The sequence below is a fragment of the Electrophorus electricus genome, chromosome 11, assembly GCF_041902795.1.
Source record: "Electrophorus electricus isolate QZ-2024a chromosome 11, ASM4190279v1, whole genome shotgun sequence".
Taxonomy (NCBI): Eukaryota; Metazoa; Chordata; class Actinopteri; order Gymnotiformes; family Gymnotidae; genus Electrophorus; species Electrophorus electricus.
Genome location: NC_137507.1, coordinates 27740001 through 27748163, shown reverse-complemented (window position 1 = coordinate 27748163; position 8163 = coordinate 27740001). Strand labels below are relative to the sequence as shown.

The 8163-nt window shown below is 41.7% G+C and overlaps 1 protein-coding gene across 3 annotated transcripts in view; it reads right to left on the bottom strand.

The window, feature by feature from the left end:
- Positions 1-473: 473 nt before the first annotated feature.
- LOC113591058 (CUGBP Elav-like family member 5) overlaps positions 474-8163 on the bottom strand; it is a 104443-nt gene continuing 96753 nt past the window's right edge. For 2 of the 3 annotated variants that reach the window (XM_081722683.1, XM_081722685.1), the window contains one exon: positions 475-7988. The gene's annotated coding sequence lies outside the window, so the exon portion shown is untranslated. Of the gene's footprint in view, positions 7989-8163 lie in introns of all 3 variants that reach the window. The other variant, XM_081722684.1, reaches the window with a different exon arrangement.

Here is an 8163-nt window from a genome sequence, read left to right as displayed (position 1 = left end):
CAAACACTGATTTCTGAGCTCTTCCTACGTTCGTTAATATTCCTAAGTTCCTAACATTGGTATTGTGTTGTTTAAAAATGAATATGGACTTTTTTTTTCATCATTTGATGTCTGAAAACATTGCATCTGTTTTGATGTTTTGACCAGTTGTCAAATGTCTGCCAATATATGCTCTAAAAAACAACATTTTTATTTGTAATTTGGGAGAAATGTTGTCAGTACAAACTTTATGAAATAAAAGAAATGTTCATTTGATTCAAACACATAGCTATAAGTAGTAAAACCAGATAAACCTGTACTTTTACACTGGTCTCGTGTGTGTGTGTGTGTGTGTGTGTGTGTGTGTGTGTGTGTGTGTGTGTGTGTGTGTGTGTGTGTGTGTGTGTGTGTGTGTGTGTGTGTGTGTGTTGCCAGAGTGGTATATTTTAGTTTTTTTTAGTCCGCATGCGCCAGCGCAGACAAGCTCGTTGGGGACATGTTAGGTTAAATATACAGTGATAGTTGATGCATTTAAACCCTGAGACATCTTTCAGTTTTATTGATTTTATTTTTATTTTTTATCATTTTGCACGGTTAATTAGACTTAGCTGCCATGCAACACATTATTCACAACATAGAGTCTAAATGTATTTCTTTTGTATCAGTTCATGTCGACCAAATGCTGAGTTTAGAGCATTCACTGCAGGCTGCCTGACTGTCATCCAATGCTCAGAGAGGCAGTCTCGAAGGTCCCGGCTCTCACCACCGCAGTAGCGTGGCCGTGCGCTTAAGCACAACCTCTGCTTCAGAATTAACGGTCAACTTGGATCAAAAACAACAATCAAAACTTTGCTCTGAAGGCCAAGTTAGTTCCATTATCCTCGTCTTAACTGAGAGTGGGAGTAAGTGAGGATGAGAAGTAGTTCTTCATATGGCAGAAAGTCTGCTGTACTGGCATCGTTCCAGCAGCAATTTTCTACCAAGATGTCCGTGTCGCCAGATTTCACAAAAAGCTATCTGGCCCAAAAAATATCTTAATAACCAGGCCCCAAACGTCAGTGCACGACCAAATATACATCCGGCTCTTCTGTACTGTAAGATTTTTCTGTAAGTTTATTACCTTTCTAAAGAATCATGTGACTGATGTGTTGAGACTACATGGAATATATATATATATATATATATATATATATATATAAAAATATCAAGGCTTGGGTTCTTCACTGTGACATTTCCTGAACTCAGCAAACCCTCTGGCACTGAAATCTTCGCTCACACGCCTGCTGGTCCCTGAACCGTGTAAAAATAGCACTCGTTAGAATAGTCACAAATATTAGCTTAAGCCTCAATTACTGCTTGACAGTTTGTTTAAGTGCGACGTGTCAGGAAGCGTTCCCGTCGGCACTTACTCTCTTAAAACTTCTGTTAGCTGGCTACATGGTAGGGAATTTCAAAGCGAGTTTTGTGGAGCTCCTGAGAGCTGCAGGGACCCATCTCAGGCAGAGTACGGCAATGATCTGCCACGATGCATCTGAGAGAAATGTGTGCGCTGTACCCTTTAACACTCGCTCTCCGGCCTGCTTGGCTGACTGTCTAGCCGTCAAGCCTGCGTCTTTACATGTCTCCCTAATGTACTGTAATGTAATTTCCTAATGTAATGTAACTTTCACCTAGGAAGACTGGGCAGAGATTAAGTACCTCGGTCACAAAGCTGAGAGATAAACCGGTCCGCCAAGACTCTTTCAATGCAGGCAATATTTTTCTTCGTCGTATTGGTAGTCCTAATTTGTAATCTGGCCACGAAGCGACAGGACGGCTCTCGGAGAGTACTGATGAGGATGTGGGGACCGGCCAGACCCGTAAGAGCCTGATTCTCATTATCTGATTGTAATCAGGACGAACTGACAGCTTCTCTCGTCGACTGGCCGGTTTGCAGTATCGTAACTGGGTCAATTTTTCCTGCTCTGTAGTGGGGCCAGGTATGAAATACAGGCATCTTTTTTTCACTTCGTCAAAACGTTTCCTCTTTGAAAGGTGAGACAGTAGACCTCGATATTGCTTAGCAAGAACTTGCATCATACCTGATGTTCAGTCTCTTGCAGCAAGTTTTCGTTCTGTTTATCACTGAATAAAGATATTATAACTTCCAAATGTAGACTCAAAAACTTGATTTGACTAGTTAATGCTCCATGGACATTTAATTCCCTTATTCTTAGCTAACACGCCCGTTCCATTTCACCAGACGAAGGTCTGGAAATATCAATCTATAAAATAAATAAATTATAAGAAATGTCTATTTTGAACAATAAATGCCTGGTCGAAGTTCCATTGAGCTATTGTGGTCCCTTGATTTTCTGTTGTGACGGTGTAAAGAAACCGCTGACTAACCCCCACAAATATTAAAGTGACACAGAATGTTGGAGTTCATTTAAAATTTTTACTGTAAAATTGAAAAAAGGAGAACGAGAGAAAAAGCCCCAGTAAGCCTTATTTATACATACATCTTAATGTCAGAAACGAAAATACCCTAATATTCATAAATAAACATATAAATAAACCAAAATAAATAAATAATTTAACAACAGAAATAAATATAAAACCATAAAACCTTTTGCACATTTAATTGTCAAAGCAGCAAGTTCAGGAGGGAGAGGAACGGGACAAAGTTTTATTGTTGTTTCTCGTCTTTTTTCCGGCCTTCGGAAGCTTTTGCTGGAGGAGGGGCTGAGTTGTGTGGCCCCGCCTCCATTGCTAAAGCCCATCCCATCGGTGACGAGTTACGTCCGCCTTGGTTAAGGCAAGAACTGAATCCAGCGTGCTAACTTGGTTTCACCTTATGTTCCACGTCCCTCCAAAGAATTTCATGGACAAAGTTTAATAATAAGATTCAATATTCAGTTTACACCTGTGTCGTACATTGTGCTAAGAAACCCGACGTTATAACACAATCTTCAACAGCTAAAACCCAAAGCCCCCCCCCCCCCCTCCCGCTCCGGATTTGTTCATCTGGCATTTTCTGCCCTGAACAGGGTTATCCAGGTAAACAAGGTTATGACCGAAGAAAGAAGAGCTGGTCTGAGATCAGCTGTTACTAGACTAACAAACCGGAGCTGTTTTCCCATCCTAGAGCGCCAAACCACCCACTGTACCTGAAGAAAATATTCCTGTGCTAACAATGTGCCCCCCCCCCCCAGTATACTGATTTCATACTTCAAGCTATCTCCCAACACACGGCATTCGTTATAATAACACAATAATAATTTAAATTATTCATCGGACTATCATATTGTATTAGTCTATAACGTCCTAGGTTCCTAATTCAATATCCCTCTCTCCTATACAACGTAATTCTGAACATTCACTCGAGCACATAAATCATAAGCGAGGCTAGATTCTGGCAGTAAAATAACTCTTTAAAAATGACAATACAAGTTGAATAGAAAGGTTGAGGTTCTTATGTTTTTCGGTATCTTATGCAGCTTGTTTCAGCAGAGGACAGTGGCGTACAGAAGGAGTCAGAACAGAGATCGAAGCTAACATGGCTTAATTCAGGTAGTAACAGCATATAGAAAAAAAACACTGTAAACCAAACCATTCTCCCGCAATGCGATACACACACACACACACACACACACACACACACACACACACACACACACACACACACACACACACACACACACACACACGCACCCCTGCGCAGCGCGTGCAGCGAGTTCTACGTTCTCTTCTAGTACTACGGCAGTCAGCGTTTCGCTCGCTAGCGGTCGCGTGTGGCAAGTGTCAGTCGTCTCTGAGACTGTGGTGGGGTTTTTTTGTTTGTTTTTTAACGCACAGCTTGTCAGTGTGAGTGCTCTACGCAGCAGTAAACAGACGTGGACCTAATAATGCGCAACCCAGTGTGTCGAGTTAGCTGAAATGATTCAGTGAACTGTCTTGGTTCGTTGGAGTTACGGGATTCATCGCGCGGGTGGAGTGGTTTTACCACGCTCACGCGGTTTGAGCGAACGCTACTAAGCATCACTGGCCCTGTGAACTCTCTATCGCTATCGCTGTTATCTCGTTTTATCCTATAGCCTTGGAGGTATTGGTTGAAAACAAACAAACAAAACGAAAAAAAACAAAACAAAACAGTGCAACAATGCATTTGTAAGTTTTCTTTTCCTTTTACTAAAAAAAAGTCTCTACGCGTCTAGCAAATAGCATGCACAAAGTGTTAACTATAGTCATGGCAAGCTATGAAAGACAAAAAAAAGGTTCATTTTTTGGCAATCAATAGAAGTATAAATAAAGTGATTATATATATATATATATATATATATATATATATATATATATAGTTATATATATATATATATATATATATATATATATATATATATATATATATATAGTTATATAGTTATATTTGTACAGTGAACTTGTCTTGTTTGTCTGGCCCACAGGATATAATACATCTCCAGCTGTCAAAGAGCGTCTAATGTCCTGTCACAAGGCCCCCGGAATGTTCTGCTTTGTGACTCTTACATCACTCGGCCTGCGTTTCATCTCAGAGTGATAGTGGCCGTCGCTGAGATAATGGGTGCACTTATTCTGTGCCCTGAAGTGTGCCCACAGTGCCTCGAACGGGAGAAAACGCCCCGGGGGTGTAGCAACTCCCCACCCTCCCCACACCCAGCCTGCGCTGACACCGGCGAGCTCATCCCATGCTCTATGTGCTCCGTGGTTTTGCCAGTGTCTTCCTGTTCTGCTCACTGCCAGGGCTCGACAAACGTAGTCACGCTTTGCTTCCGTTGCTATTTCTGTCTGACTGGCGGCCATGCAGCAGCAGATGTAAATAGCGCGAGACTGACCTCCATCTCTGAGATCTCAGTCTGATAGATTGGCACAAAGTTATAAACATCCTAGGCTAACTAACAGGGCAAAACTTTAGGATTAAAAAAGTTACTTTTTGCACAGTATCTTAGTGGCCATGGCAGTTTATACCACACAGGGTGAACGCTAACCATGCATCCATCGCTGCTGGAGTGTGCTGGGCACTGAGTAAATGTAAGATGGAAAGAAAGCACAGTGCCTCAACTAACAAGACCCATTAAAACTGCCACCTCGCGGCTTCTGTTTACAGTGAGTGGGGTCAGAGTTCCGCTGGGGTCCAGACACTGGTGTCCTCTGCTCACACCAGGGTTTGTCTGCATCCCAGTCATCTGAGCAGACGCCACTGGTCTAACGTGGTCTAATGGTTCTGTGGTTGTGCATCAAAAGAAGCTTGTATCAATTTTGCAAATGCGAAAGGTTGTGGTTAGTAGTGACATTATACTTCATACAAGTTGTTATTTTAACTTTTTATTTAAAATTTCTTTTTTGCTTTTTGACATGCACTATGTCACTTGGTCCCTAACTGCTAGCTCCATCAAAGAGTGACAGATAGCACATAAAAAGGGAAATGAGTGAATTTGTGTGCATTTGTGTGTGTGCGCGTGCGTGTGTGCGTTCATGTGATGGTGTGTGTGTTTGTGTGGGAGTGTATGTAAGTGTGTTTTCTATGTAAAACCCCTGTTGGATTAAACCAAGCAAACAAACATTTCTAGACTAAAGTGAGCTACACGGTATAAAAACCGAAATTCTGATAAGGACTGATAAAATGACAGCATGCTTAAATATTTAATACGGAATGTTATTAATATACCATCACTGAGCAAACCTGGATGGAGGACGTTCATAACGATAGCCACACCTCATTCTACATCTACTGTATTTACTACATGTGTTTTCCAAAAGTCCTTTCATGACATTGCGATAATGCGTCCCCGCGCTGAGCAATGTGTTTTATGAAACAGCTGTCTCAAGAAATCTAAGGATGCATATTCTTTCAAAAAGGAGATTTAAAAAATGTCTTCTAGTTTCTGTTTTAGAGCAGTAGAATGTCTACATGCAAGGTTTAATTTAAACATCTGGTCAGATCATCTGGCCAAGTGAACTTGGTGTAATGTCAACAGCTGTATCATTTAAAACGCATAATTTCGAAATAATTTGTATTTGAATGGGTTGCGATCGATGTCCCATAAAATGGGATAAAATAATAATAATAATTCAAAAAACCATTCACCCCTGCCACAGCTGCCTCAGACATAAGTGAGTGCCCACGTGACTTCTTGACCTCTCCAGTCATATCTGCGTCATCAACTGTTTGCAATACACCAGGTCTCATCTGTAGGAAACCCAGTGCCCGTTTAGCTTCTAGTCCAACACAACAACTACAGTCCATTTTTAAGCGAATGTGCTGTGCTCAGATCGGGTCGTGTTGTCGCGAGCGGTCAACATAAAGCACAGACGGGGGCCTCGCCGTCGCTGAAGGCCTCGCGTCTTGGGCTCGTTGCGCGGTCGTTCAGGTCTACTCGGGTTCATGCACTGAGCGACTGCCAGCTAAAGTGTATCTGCAACTACAGCTCTACGCAGAGTCTTTATGCATGCATGCATGACAGTGTAACGGCAGGTAATTACAAGGGACCTGGTAGACACACATGTCCGAGTAAGGTAGGACCATAAATACAGTTATTGGCAGGGGTGACTGCAAAGGTCTGCGTCGGGCTGTCCATGCTTTCTGCGGTGCCCGCTGGGCTACAGCGATATTTGGGGTTGTGGCGTTCGCTGTCAGGAAAGTAGCGCTAATAAAGACATGTTGTTTTTTTTTAATCTTCTTTTGTAAGCTGCTATAAGTTGTACAAAACAGAGATATATATTGTATTACTAAAACATGTGTCTTTTCCAGTTTCCAAAATGCTGTATCAAAGCACTAGTATTCAGCACTTCAGTTTATCATATAGCGATAATTTACATGTCTCTATAATACCTGTGCAACTGAATATCAATTTTGTGTTTTTATCAAAGGAAGATACTGCACGGAGAGCCTACTAAAATGAGGTGTGGCACTGAATGAAAAATGAGAATGTGCTCATAACGATCTCATATCAGTACGTGTCAGAGTCTAGCAACAGCCCAGGCTACAATACCCGCACTAACCTATCAATATCAATAACCATTAGACTTGTAGCTTTACTCACGAAACCTGGAAACTAGTTTATTCACAAAGTTTTTTTTTGTTTGTTTTTTTTTTTGTTTTTTTTTTAACAAAACAACCCCCCCTCCTTTTTTTTTTACATACACTATACACCCTGAAGGTTTTTTTTTGTCTAACTCTTTAATTGTAATATTTTTTATGCAGTAGCCTGTATTGTACGATAATCAGTTATAATATTGAATGTTACTATAGATAGTGAATAAAAAAGATTTGGTCCTCTGGACCCCAAAAGGGCCGTGGGTGAGATAGAGAGCGCAAAGGAAAAAAAGAGGGATACAATGATACTGCTTCTGTGGAACTTCCAGGGAGCCATATACAAGAGCTCTGCAGAAGAGAGGGAATTACAAGAAATAGATAAATAGACAGATAGATAGATAGATAGAGTCATAGACTGATAGACATTCATAGATAGAGCGAGAGACAGAGAGAGAATTGTTACATCCGTCCAAATGACGAAAGATGATTTTCTTTGTTCTTTTTTTCTTTTTTATACCTTTCGGCTCTTGGAGTTTGAACCCTCATTAGTCCTTTGGAGTAAAACGCTTGGTTGTGACTCTCGTGTGTCCATCTGACACATCTACCATCTACCCGCCGCTGCTCTGACCTCAGTTCGCCGCGTTTGGGGGGCTGCCTGCATCAGGACGAAGGCCGCACCGTCCCTCCAAATGTGTTTCCTCGTGTTTGGGTTGTTCTCAGTTCAAGAATGAGTTCCTCTGGTTACTGTTGTTCCCTGTTGTGTTAATCTTTCATCGCAGTGATGATTAGCTCAAGGTATAATCTGATATGTTTTGTTTTGTTTTTTTGTCAAATTTTTCCCCCCTTTTCTACTGTCCCCCCCCCCCCCAGTTCTTGTCATTTTTCACGTTCCGCCTCTTGTTTGTGTGTCAGTGTCCATCCGATAAGATCCGTCCGGACTGCAACTGTCCAAGACCTGCACGAGAAGGAGAAGATGTCGGAGCTGAGTTTTGGAGACAGAGGTGAGCCTAAGCAGGCCGCGCAGAGACGGCAGAGCGTCTCCACTCCACTGCCTCGTCTCCGGATGTCAAACATGTAGCCATGAGAAGCCATGAGAAGGTGCACAGAAGAGATTCAATTGGATCCAAATG